Source organism: Bubalus bubalis, chromosome 7, assembly GCF_019923935.1.
Source record: "Bubalus bubalis isolate 160015118507 breed Murrah chromosome 7, NDDB_SH_1, whole genome shotgun sequence".
NCBI lineage: Eukaryota > Metazoa > Chordata > Mammalia > Artiodactyla > Bovidae > Bubalus > Bubalus bubalis.
The window spans coordinates 59,598,525-59,612,258 of record NC_059163.1 but is presented as its reverse complement, the minus strand read 5'-3'; the positions used below and the strand labels follow the sequence as shown (position 1 = coordinate 59,612,258).

Sequence of the window (13,734 nt, the reverse complement as noted above, 5' to 3'; positions counted from 1 at the left end):
ACATCCCTTATAATAACTGTTCAACAGCCTCTCCACTACAGGTCCCATCAGAGAAGGGATTGTGTGTCTGCCTTGGTCACTCACCACTGTATCCTCAGCACTTGGCACAGACCAGCATAACAACTCAATCAATGTTTGGTGAGTGAATTGATGGAATGAGGGGAGGAAGGAGAGGGAAAGCAAGCAAAGGGAAGAAGCAAAAAGAGAGGAAGGATGGAAAGAAAGGAGGGAGAAATTGAAAAGCAGCAAAGCCGTGATTCTGGTCTAGGTCTGACTCCTTTGATAGTCCACATTCTTTCTGCTCTACCACACTGCCCTTCAGGATCATCAGTGAGTGTGTGCATAGACTCAGAATGACTCCTGGGAGGGAAAATACTCTCCCATGTGTAGCCTGCTTGAGAAGGCTGCAAATCATTGTCATTCTGTGATGGTCACCAGGTCAGCGGGAGCAACACCCACAGTGGAATATGTCCCCAGTCTCTGGGATGCCACACCACCTGTCCAGTCATGCTGGTCCCCTCTTCTAGGCTGAGTCAGTCCCAGCCTCCCCCGGCATTTGGCCTCCAGAGAGGCACTGAAGCCCTGTCTGTCCAGCTCAATGTGGAAAAATTCCTTGCTCTCTTTGCTCAGCCAAATCAAGATGGGCAGTTCGCTCAAGAAATTTTTACTAATGAAACTAAAAAAGGAAAGAGAAAAATAGTTTCCCAGAAGACTAAAATTGGATGAGCTTACCGAGTATATTTTGCTAAATCATGCGTACCTAAGCTCAGAGCGGTAGCACAACTCACAGGGCCAACTTTCAGCTTTTGTTCCTTTATCCTACCTACCTGGGCTGAATGCTAAAATTAAATATTCAGAGCATTTCTCTCCTATGATAATTAGATTGTTGACAAGTCTTTCCAATCTAGTGGGAGCCCAAATCTCTATCAGAACCTGCTCCCTGATCCTCCCACTCACACCCAGACTGTCTTCACTGGCTCTGAGCTGCGGTAAGTTCTCTCCTTTGCAACCAGGGTCAGTTTCAGGGGTGTTTGACCCATACAATTGCTCAGGGCCCCTTGCTCAGAAGGGCCTCTTGCCTGGTGTTTAATGCTCACCAGTTGCTGTCTTGAAATTCTTAATAATTTTATCTTTGAGTTTATATTTTGGAAGTGAAGCCATAAAATAACTTGTTCTCAAGGGCTTCTCCAGTGGCTCAGCTGGTAAAGAATCAGCCTGCCAATGCAGGAGATGCAAGAGACTCAGGTTTGATCCCTGGGTCAGGAAGATCCCCCAGAGAAGGAAATGGCAAGTCACTCAAGTATTCTTGCCTGGAAAATTCCATGGACAGAGGAACCCGGCGGTTTACAGTCCATAGGGTCACAAAGAGTCAGACATGACTGAGCACGCACAGGCACAGCCAAGGAGCTGGTAAAGTGGTAGATCCAGGATTCAAACCCAGATCTGGGATGTTCCCTTAACCAATATGCTTGGAGATAGAAGGGCTCAGAGGAGAAATAACTCAGAGTTGGCATGGACAGGGAAGAGATTGCAGAGAGGGAGGGACCCAAAACAGGATATGGATAAAGGAGAGGCTTTAGGAAGAAAAAAGAGACAAAGAGAGCTGCCGAATCAGAAACCCTGAAAGTGAACTCAGCAATCTGTCTTAACAGCTATATGCTCAAGTTTGAGAACCGCCAAGTTTGTTAATGCATTTCAAGTGCTTAGAGAACTGTGCTTGGCACTCTAATGCTTCCTCAGTATGAAACAGTATTAATAGCTGCAGGCCCACAGATCATCACCTGCGGCTTTGACCCCACCCAGGTCCTGCCCTGGTTTCCTGAGTCCCTTAGGGGTCTCCACCCTGATGATGTGTGGCATCCGTCTTCCTGCGTGTTTCTTCAGGCCTTCCGTAACCTCCCCTGACCAGTTTGCCCAGCCCAGGGAGATGCTGGCCCAGCTGCTTTCTGGGCCTAGAGGCTGTCCTGAAGCTCAACTTACCTGGTGGAGCCACACCCTTTCCAGGTCCAGTCTTGGCAAAAAAGGTCTTTCCTTAGGTGAACCTGGCTCTTGCTTAGGGCTTTGCTTGTGAAAATGCCTCTCCATGACTTAAGCCACCTTCTGGGCCATGCAGGAGGACTCAGAGCTAGGGTGGTGCCTCAGATATGTTCCTTCTTCACTCAAGCAAAGCTGTTTTGCATGAACTAAATAAAATAAATGGATGTGGTTTTTGTTTGTTTGTTTTTACTAAATGGGGAGACATCAGTTTGGACCATTTCATCTATAGAATCCATTGACCTAGCTATTGTCAACTATTTTGTTGACCCCATAACTGCAGCATGCTAGTTTCCCTGTCCTTCAGTATCTCCTGGAGTTTGGTCAGACTCAGGTCCATTGAGTTGATGATGCCATCCAACCATCTCATCCTCTGCTGTCCACTTCTCCTCCTGCCCTCAATCTTCCCCAGCAACAGTGTTTTTCAGTGAGTTGGCTTTTGGTATCAAGTGGCCAAAGTATTGGAGTTTTAGCTTCAGCATCAGTTCTTCCAATGAATATTCAGTGTTGATTTCCTTTAGGATTGACTGATTTGATCTCCTTGCTCTACAAGGGACTCTCGGGAATTTTTTCTAGCACCACAATTCAAAAGCATCAACTCTTCAGTGCACAGCCTTCTTTATGATCCAACTCTCACATCCATACAGGACTACTGGAAAAACCATAGATATGACTATATGGATCTTTGTCAGCAAGGTGATATACACATTAACAAATAAAAACTACATTTAAGTGTTTAGATTTAAAAGGTGTATAACATCACTTTGCTGCCAAAGTAATGGTGGCAACATGAATAAGCTTCATTGACCTGGGACATAAGAAAAAAATACTACCAACGCTCACTCAGCAATATCTCCATCTCCATCTAGATGTCTACTTCCTGGAGCCACTCTTCTGAAAGTACTCCCAAATGGGGTTTTGAGAGTCCTAGAGACAGAATACTAGAAATAGCCAACTTTAATCAGGGCTAGACGAAGAGCCAGCTTCATGGGCACCATTTTGAAATTTTTCATAACTTTTGAAGAAGCCCACATTTTCATTTTGCACTGGGCAAAATTACACAGCTGGTTTTGTTAAGACATCTGGGTTGAAGGGGGAAAGAAAGAACCAAGAAACAAAAATCGGAATTGTAAATCAAACTCTCCATCAGCTTCTTCTCTCAGTTTGCTGACTTTAACCTCCATGACCCTCAATGGAAAGTATCACTTCATGAGACTTCAGTGCCACCTGGTAGAAATGAAGGGTGTGAACTTGGATAGACCTGGAGTCTCACAGATCTGGGGAGCCAAGGATCAGCCATGGCGACTCTTAGCAAGATCCCCAATCACCTTACACCTCTGTTTTCTCATCTATACAGTAGCAAACCCAATAAAACATGCTTTTTATAGGCTCCAGAGGGATACTGTGAGACTCGATAGAGGAAAAGAGGGTAGAGAACCCAGTAGACACTGGACACATAGTGAGTGCTTAGTGAACACTAACTTTAAATATGGAAGGTTATACTCTCACTAGAGTTCTTTGGTAGGGTAAGAGTAGAAAATTTGTGTCAGATGATGCAAAAAAGGCGAACTTCGTGACTTTGACTTCTCTGTTCCAGAAGTGATCTTACTCTTACTACCTATTGCTGCTCGTTTGAACATTTTGCTGCTGTTGTTGCTTTCATTTTGATGAAATATATCATAATGGGAGCCTAAGCTTTTGACCTTAAATTCAAAGTGAGAAGAATTTTGTAGAAGATAGGAATGGGAGTAGGTGGAACTATGGGGAAATGTTCCATAAAGGAGGTTGGTGAACCAAACTCTAACCAGACATTGTCATGGCAGCATATAGGATTTGTTGTTGGTGTTCAGTTGCTGAGTTGTGTCTGACTCTTTGTGACCCCATGGACTGCAGCACACCAGGCTTCCCTGTCCATCATCAACTCCAAGAGCTTGCTTAAATTCATGTCTATTGAGTCAGTGATGCCATCCAACCATGTCATCCTCTGTCATCCCCTTCTCCTCCTGCCTTCAAACTTGCCCAGCATCAGAGTCTTTTCCAACGAGTCAGCTCTTCACATCAGGTAGCAAAGTATTGGAGTTTTAGTGTCAGCATCAGTCCTTCCAAGGAATAGTCAGGACTGATTTCTTTTAGGATGGACTGGTTTGATCTTGCATTTCAAAGGCTTCTCAAGAGTCTTCTCTGACACCACAGGTCAAAAGCATCAGTTCTTCAGTGCTCAGCTTTCTTTATAGTCCAACTCTAACATTCATATGATTACTGGAAAAACCATTAACTTTGACTAGATGGACCTTTGTTGGCAAAAGTTATGTCTCCACTTTTTAATATGCTTTCTAGGTTGGTCATATCTTTTCTTCCAAGGAGTCTTTTAATTTCATGGCTGCAGTCACCATCTGCAGCAATTTTGGAGCCCCCCAAAATAAAGTCTGTCACTGTTTCCATTGTTTCCCCATCTGTTTGCCATGAAGTGATGGGACCAAATGCCATGATCTTAGTGTTTTGAATGTTGAGTTTTAAGCCAGCTTTTTCACTCCCTCTTTTACTTTCATTAAGAGGCTCTTTAGTTCTTCTTTGCTTTCTATCAAAAGGGTGGTGTCATCTGCTTATCTGAGGTTTTTTATATTTCTCCCAGCAATCTTGATTCCAGTTTGTGCTTCATCCAACCCAGCATTTTGCATGACTGACTCTGCATATAAGTTAAATAAGCAGAGTGATAATATAGAGCTTATTTATATGACAGAGTCCTTTCCCAATTTGGAACCAGTCCATTGTTCCATGTCCAGTTCTAAATGTTGCTTCTTGACCTGCATATAGATTTCTCAGGAGGCAGGAAAGGTGGTCTGGTATTCCCATCTCTTGAAGAATTTTCCACAGTTTGTTGTGATCTACACAGTCAAAGGCTTTGTTATAATCAATAAAGCAGAAGTAGATGTTTTTCTGGTTCTCTTACCTTTTCTATGATCCAATGGATGTTGGCAGTTTGATCTCTGGTTCCTCTGCCTTTTCTAAATCCAGCTTAAACATCTGGAAGTTCATGATTCATGTACTGTTAAAGCCTTGCTTGGAGAATTTTGAGCATTACTTTGCTAGCGTGTGAGATGTGTGCAATTGCATAGTAGATAGAACATTCTTAGGCATTGCTTTTCTTTGGGATTGGAATGAAAACTGACCTTTTCATTGTGGCCCAGCGGGTAAAGAATCCGCCTGTGATGCAGGAGACCTGGGTTCAATTCCTGAGTTGGGAAGATCCCCTGAAGAAGGGAAAGGCTACCCACTCCAGTATTCTGGCCTGGAGAATTCCATGAACTGTATAGTATAGTCCATGGGGTCACAAAGAGTCGAACATGACTAAGTGACTTTCACTTTCACTATGTCCCAAAATGTCCATTGAGTCAGTGATGACATCCAACCATCTCATCCTCTGTCTCCCCCTTTTCCTCCTTCCCTCAATCTTTCCCAGCATCAAGGTCTTTTTCAACGAGTTGGCTCTTTACATTAGGTGGCCCAATTATTGGAGCTTCATCATCAGTCCGTCCAAGGAATATTCAGGGTTGATTTCCTTTAGTACTGACTGGTTTGATCTCTGTACAATCCAAGGAACTCCCAAGAGTCTTCTCCAGTACCACAATTGGAAAGCACCAATTCTTGGGCACTCAGTCTTCTTTATGGTCCAACTCTCACATCCATACCTGACTACTGGAAAAACCATAGCTTTGACTAGATGGACCTTTGTTGGCAAAGTCTCTGCTTTTTAATATTCTGTCTAGGTTTGTCATCGCTTTCCTTCCAAGCAGAAAGTGTCTTTTAATTTCATGGCCGCAGTTACTGTCCACAGTGATTTTGGTGCCCAAGAAAATAAAACCTATCACTGCTTCCACTTTTTCCTCTTCTATTTGCCATGAAGTGATGGGACTGCATGCCATAATCTTAGTTTTTTGAATGTTGAGCTCCAAGCCAGCTTTTTCACTCTCATCTTCCACCCTCATCAAGAGGCTCTTCAGTTCCTCTTTGCTTTCTACCAGGATCTGGCCCCCTATAAATGTGACCAGCTTCATAGTTTACATTATCCTTAGGTTCTAAGGAGTTAGGGAGAGGTTGGAGTATCTATCTTCATTTGCTAAGCAAAACCTCTTTGACAGATTTTGACTAGGGATTCAGGTTTGCCTTCTCCTGCATCAGGACGCTGGGAGGTCAGAGTGAGCCCAGAGGTTAGAGAAAATGGTGGTGGTTATTGTGATGCTCTTCCTCCCCCCACCCCATCCCACCCCCCCAGCAACCACCACCTCTTTCTGTGTGGCTGGAGAAGGAGAGGGATTGACTAGCCAGAAAGACTGATTCGGTTGCCTCCCAAGGTCTTCTCTCAAAGGGTACATTTACCTCTGTGCATTACAAACAAAAAGATCTATGCGAAATAAAAATGTTAAATCCTTAGTGTTCCTTCATCATAGGGCTTGAAAGTCGGAAGGACCTCTCAGTCTCATCTCCTTTGCCAGTGAAAATTCTTAGGCAAGAGCGGGGCCATCTTGGAGGATGTTTACAGCAGTGCCTCCCAGGAAGTTAGCTGAGGAGTCAGGCTGATGAAGCACCTGATGCGCCAGGTGGCCACACATTATGCTTGTTAATCACATTATTCACGGTGAGACTCCAAGGATATTCATGGGGATGACATACGTAGTGCTGATATAATCTCAAGTGTTTCATTGAGAACATTTTAAAAGGCACTGTAAAGCTTTTTAGACATAAATAGAGCCAGGTTCTTAAAGCATCAAAATTGCTAAATACTACCTTGATGACGCTAAAACAGTAAAGTTTCAGAGGTTCCTAAGTTAAAACATCCAAGTGAACACTTAATTGGTGTTAAAGGGAAAGCAACCAGTTAACACCCTGATGTTGACAGTCAGAAATTTTCATGATGTAGCTTCCCCATCCCTGGGCACTATCTATAGAAGTTAAGAGACTCAGAGACTGCCTAGCCAAGCCCTGATTCATGAGCCCCAATCCCACCCTCAGCCCCCAGAAGAAAAAGCTCAGAATTTCCCAAAGCAGCCCAACCATAGCTACTGCATATCCCACTCAATCACTTAACCTTCTGGTGTGCCCCCCATCTCTGAATGTTGTTCTACCAAGTTGGGTCACTTACATTGTAACTTTACCTTTAAAGGCAGATGCGTGATCCTGGGCCCTTCTTGACTTACATCCATATTCACGTCATTTTGCTTAAAGACACTTTTTGAGTTGGCACTGAGCTTTCCAAGTGGCTGAAGTTCCATAAGACCAACCCCAATTTTCCAACTCTTCTCCCTTTTCAACCCAGAATAATGTCTATTTTTGCTCATTTTGGCAATGACCTGTTTAATGGGAGCTGAATGACTGTGTTGCGTAGTCAGGAGTCCGAGTTGGCAGGCTCCATCTACAAAGAAATGGCATAAAGAAACACTGTTCTAGATCAAGCACCTTGCACATGAGGGTAATCCCCTCTCCTCTCCCCATTTCCCCCTCCCCTCTCCCTCCTTCCCACTCTCCCCTCCCTCAGGGATTGGTACACAGGGTTAAACTGTTAGCTAACATCTCCATCTGATTCTCCCGGTTTCCTATTTGCCTCCAGGAAATCTGGCTACATGAAAACAAGGTTTATCTTTTCCAAGAGACAGGTGATAAAATGATGAACTCTTCTTTTTCATTTTGGGCATTTGGCACAGGATCCCCACCCCCCAAAACCTTGCTTTTCCACAATTACCTCCTGGAATTGCTAATTAATTATCTCACTGAGATGAGAACAATATGAGGAAGACATACTTAAATCTAGCAGATAATGAAATAGCCAGGTTAGACTTAATTCTGCTTAGAACTCTTTTCATACAGCACTTAAGAATCTAATTCTGGCTTCAGAGCAAACCATAAAACAAATCGTTTAAACGAATTAAAAAAAAAAAACCTAAGATATACTACACATCATTCGTGTGACATGATGTGAGTAGTCAAATGTTGATCCAGTACTGGGCGAACGGGGGTCACAATTTTCAGTGAAATCTAACATTGCCATGCTTGCTGTGCTGTGAAGAGCTGCAGCCACCACTCCCTGCTGTTCTGATACTGAGCCAGGAGGTCTGCTAAAGGACTTCCCAGCAGGTTCAGTGGGTAAAGAACCCGCTGCCAACATAAGAGATGCGGGTTTGATCCCTGGGTCAGGAAGATCCCCTGGAGGAGGGCTTGGCAACCCACTCCAGTATTCTTGTCTGGAGAATCCCATGAACAGAGGAGTCTGGTGGGCTACAGTCCACAGGGTCGCAAAGAGCTGGACACAACTGAAGTAACAGCACGAACTCACACAGGCCTGTAAAGTGGGGACTGATGACCCTACAACTCACTCTTATAAAATGGTAGCTAATTACCAGGTGCCCTCTTTGTGGTTCCCAAACTGCTTCACCTGGCTTTGAGTCGAGTCACCTAGGTAGAGTAATAGAGTGGAGAGTAGCCAAGCCAATGAAAGCCAGCACTTAAGAGACTGCCACCACCCAGGCCCAGGCCCAGCCCAAGCCCAGCCCCAGCCCCACCCCAGGGAAGCTTGGCCCCAGCCCCACCTAATCAAGCTACTGATTTGTCTTCAGGGAGGGACCCAGAGAGTGCTCTGCCAAGGTGCCCTTGTTAGGACTTGTCACTCCCTGGGACTATGCTGGTCGCCACTGCTGGGGCTTGTTTCTTGAGGCTAAAGGGTACAATGAGTTGCAACAGCTATGGCTTTATCTGTCCCTAAGCACCTCATTGATCTTGACAGTAATGACAGCAATGGAAAAAATAAAATCAATATATTTGAATTGCTCAAGGATGTTTCTCCGAGGTTCGGCTGGGTGTGGTTTTTACCTGATCTTGCCAGGATTACATGAAAACCATGTTGGTTAATTTTTAAATGCTAACAGTGCCAGTTGATGGGTACGTAATGCTTGTTTCTCAAGAGTGATTGTGTTCCTGAGCATTTATTTAATCTTTTCAAAATCAAGCTTATAATTTCCACAATTCATAATGTTAAATACAATTTATCTGCTTTGAACTCAGTGTAGTACGTTACGGTGTTTCTAAGAGTTGAGTGCATGTCTGAGGTTTTATTTAATTAATCAAATAATGTATTTTGAATGTCCATTTACTGCAAGGTTTAAAAGTTTTATGATGCATGAAATAACTGATCCATACGTAAAAACTATAGGAAACAGAAAAAAATTTCACTGAAGCACTGGAAGAAAGATAAATGTATTCTGACTGAAATGCAAGTCCAAAATATGGAAGGCAGAAAACTAAAGAAAGAAGAAAATACCTAGAGACTGCAAAAGCAAAACTGGGAGGACTCCAAATAATTAAAAGCATGAAATACGAATAATGATCAATCTATATATATCTATATCTATATATATATATATAATCAGGAAGGAAGAATACAACATAAGAAAGATGTCCTAAATGAGTATAAGATATTGCAGAGAAACAGTAAAACTACCAAATAAACAAAAACATTACATTTTAGCATGGTAAAAAGTGTTTCACTCAATCCATTGTATGTCAGAGACTAACCAGGTACCCACCAACCCCATTTTCCTCTTCTTCCTGGTGCATGGCTACAAACTAAATTTCCCAAACTTGCTTGCACTCACTGTGATCATGTGACTGAGCCTCGGTCAACAGAATGTGGATCAGAAGTGGTATCTACCACACCAAGGCTTGGCCCACAAGACCTCCTATGCAATTCTCTATGCTCTTTCTCTTTTTTGTCATTTCCTAGCCAAATGATGAGGATCCAGGGGCAGACTTTGGGGCTCAATGTCTTAGTGGAGCTGCTGAATGGAAGGAACTGATCCCTGCCATACTGAGCTGGACTACAGTGTAAACCAGAAATAAACCAGTATTGGATTAAGCCACTGAGCTATGGGGCTTGTTCAGTTCCATTCAGTTCAGTCGCTCAGTCGTGTCCAACTCTTTGCGACCCCATGAATCACAGCACGCCAGGCCTCCCTGTCCATCACCAACTCCCAGAATTCACTCAGACTCACATCTGTCGAGTCAGTGATGCCATCCAGTCATCTCATCCTCTGTCGTCCCCTTCTCCTCCTGTCCCCAATCCCTCCCAGCATCAGAGTCTTTTCCAATGAGTCAACTCTTCACATGAGGTGGCCAAAGTACTGGAGTTTCAGCTTTAGCATCATTCCTTCCAAAGAAATCCCAGGACTGATCTCCTTCAGAAGGGACTGGTTGGATCTCCTTGCAGTCCAAGGGACTCTCAAGAGTCTTCTCCAACACCACAGTTCAAAAGCATCAATTCTTCGGCGCTCAGCTTTCTTCACAGTCCAACTCTCACATCCATACATGACCACTGGAAAAACCATAGCCTTGACTAGAAGAACCTTTGTTGGTAAAGTAATGTCTCTGCTTTTGAATATGCTATCTAGGTTGGTCATAACTTTCCTTCCAAGGAGTAAGCGTCTTTTAATTTCATGGCTGCAGTCACCATCTACAGTGATTTTGGAGCCCCAAAAAAATAAAGTCTGACACTGTTTCCACTGTTTCCCCATCTATTTCCCATGAAGTGATGGGACCAGATGCTATGATCTTCGTTTTCTGAATGTTGAGCTTTAAGCCAACTTTTTCACTCTCCTCTTTCACTTTCATCAAGAGGCTTTTTAGTTCCTCTTCACTTTCTGCCATAAGGGTGGTGTCATCTGCATATCTGAGGTTATTGATATTTCTCCCAGAAATCTTGATTCCAGCTTGTGCTTCTTCCAGCCCAGCGTTTCTCATGATGTACTCTGCATATAAGTTAAATAAGCAGGGTGACAATATACAGCCTTGATGTACTCCTTTTCCTATTTGGAACCAGTCTGTTGTTCCATGTCCAGTTCTAACTGTTGCTTCCTGACCTGCATACAAATTTCTCAAGAGGCAGGTCAGGTGGTCTGGTATTCCCATAGATTAGCCCAACTAACACCCACTGAGGAGTTATCTCTTCAATATGGATGAGTACAGGAAACATCTAAGGCAAAGTTGATAGGCTACATGTACCAAATACAACTCTGTTGTCATATCTGCTGCAATATTACTTCATCCTTTGTATTTAGCTAGGGATTTAGCTTTGTATTTAGCTTTAGGTTACTTTTATGAAAGTGTGATTATTGGACCCTTCAACATCTTGGATTTGTGAAGAACAAGATTATTTATGATGTTTAGAATAAAGTAAATAATAAACAAATTAAATGAATGAATAAATGAGTGGGTATTTTATTAATAGCAATTAAGTATACTAGATGCAGTTAAAGCTTTTTTTTAATCATACTACTTTTAATCTAATAACGTAGAAGAAGGAAACAGTAAATCTTAGCAAACACTAAATCTTATATTAGACCCTCTTCTTTCAAAATTCTAGACTATCTTCTGTAGGAATTCTCTCCGTCTTATTGACTTAATTATTATCTATGCATTGGCAATACTCAGATCTCTATCTCTAGCCTAGATTCTCCTCCTCAAGATTCAAATCATATATTCTTCCTGGAAATTTTCACTTGTGTGCCCAACATAACAGGCATTCAAATGAATGAGTCATTGAGCTACAAAGGACCAATAGAAGTTACCTTCACTAGAGACTGCTGGTTATCTTTTCAGCATCAGCCCCCTCAGCTCCCTTTTCTGTCCAAAGAGGGCCCAGATTTGGTTCATGTGCCTGCACTTACCCACACAGCAATGTCCCTGGGGGCAGGTGATCCCACTCTCTATTCCCGGGGTGGTCTGTTTGGGCTGAGGGTAATTTATTGGTTCAGGAGTGGGCATCTGCAATGAGATGTAGAATTGTCTGCTGTCTTTCTGCGGAAAGTTTCCTTACTTCTTAGAGAAAACTACAAGAAGAGACAAGAAAGAAAAAAAAAGTCACAGGGAAAACATATAAAGTACAGAGATTGGCACATATTCTTGTGCCAGACTAACTGGATTTGAATCTACTGCTTATAATTATGTAACATTCTGCAAATTTCAGTGCCTCTGTTTTCTCATCAGCAAAAAGAGTTATGAGAACAAAAAATGGATTAACATATGTAAAACACTTGCATGCAGAAAACACTGTATAACTGTTGTTTATTATTATTTTATTATGAATGTTGTTGCTTGAGACTGCTGGCATGATCTTGCTTTGAGCCTGAGGATTAAGCATTCTCAAGAGATGCAAAGAGAATTTGAAGTAAATTTCTTCAAAATGTGTTGAAGCAAATTAATAGAAGCTGGGTCCTCCATGACACAGGTGAACTTTGTACTCAATTAACCCTCTACTCGACAGAACATCTTGTTACACAAAATAATATAAACTGCACTACTTTTCAAGCTTTATCATTTAGATTAGGTTTTGTGGTATTTGCATCCAAAGGCATCCAATTTGACATATCAACTAGTACAGGGCTTTCAAAACTTTCTGAAATCATGGAATCTTTTTTTAAAATTTCATAACATGAGTAATAATAAAATTATTTTCTCTTTGGAAGCATTCCAGATAAAACCTTGACTCCCTACTGATTAAGCATCCCAACCCAAGTCTACTTCTTTTCCCCTCCCCAGAAGTTATGACAATTATGTCTTTTGTAACCATTCTTTTCTGATTTTTTTTCTTATTTATTTACATAAAGACTTCTGTATCCAAAGTAAATACATAGCAACATTGTGTGTGTGTTAACATAAGTGGTTTTATATTATTGTACACATCTTTCTGCAAAGTTGCTTTCTCAGGCAACAATATATTTTAGAGAGCCAGCTATGTTAGGCCATTGACTGACCTCATTCTTTGTTACAAAATACTTCAAAGTGTTAATATTCCACAGCATACTTAGCCAATCAACAGCGGATGGGCTTTTAGGTTCTTTTCAATTTTGTTTTAATTTATGTTTTATAACCATCAACAATGCTATGACCTATGTCCTCAAACCTGTCTGTCTGTCAAAGCTACATTATCAGGTGCATTAAAAGCACATGATACTATATATTTTCAGTGACTTGTTACTCTCCTTAACATGAAGTACCTTTTTTCATCCTTGAATTCTTTTTTGTCTGATAGTGTCTTTTCACTTTGAATTATATTTTGTCTGACAGCTTCCCTTGTAGCTCAGTTGGTAAAGAATCTGCCTGCAATGCAGAAGACCTGGGTTAAATTCCTGGGATGGGAAGATCTCCTGGAGAAGGGAATGGCAACCCACTCCAGTATTCTTGCCTGGAAAATTCCATGGACAGAGGAGCCTGGCAGGCTACAGTCCGTGGGGTCTCAAGAGTCGGACACGACTTAGTGACTAAACGACCACTAATATTGCTTAGTCTTTTTGTTAGCATGTTCAATTCAGTTCAGTTCAGTCGCTCAGTTGTGTCCGACTCTTTGCAACTCCATGAATCGCAGCACGCCAGGCCTCCCTGTCCATCACCAATTCCCGGAGTTCATCCAGACTCACGTTCATCGATTCAGTGATGCCATCCAGCCATCTCATCCTCTGTCCTCCCCTTCTCCTCCTGCCCCCAATCCCTCCCAACATCAGAGTCTTTTCCAATGAGTCAACTCTTCGCATGAGGTGGCCAAAGTGCTGGAGTTTCAGCTTTAGCATCATTCCTTCCAAAGAAATCCCAGGACTGATCTCCTTCAGAAGGGACTGGTTGGATCTTCTTGCAGTCCAAGGGACTCTCAAGAGTCTTCTC

General features: G+C 42.4%; 1 long non-coding RNA gene across 2 annotated transcripts; it reads right to left on the bottom strand.

Annotated features, from left to right (window-relative positions):
* Positions 1-2,957: 2,957 nt before the first annotated feature.
* On the bottom strand, positions 2,958-13,364 carry LOC123334435. Of its 2 annotated transcripts, XR_006552281.2 has the most exons (4): positions 13,074-13,364; positions 11,745-11,906; positions 7,188-7,444; positions 2,958-3,261 (listed from the first exon to the last, which is right to left on the bottom strand). It is a non-coding gene; the product is annotated as an uncharacterized LOC123334435 (long non-coding RNA). The 2 variants fall into 2 exon arrangements; XR_006552282.2 differs by lacking the exons at positions 11,745-11,906; positions 13,074-13,364 and adding an exon at positions 8,257-8,369.
* Positions 13,365-13,734: the final 370 nt, after the last annotated feature.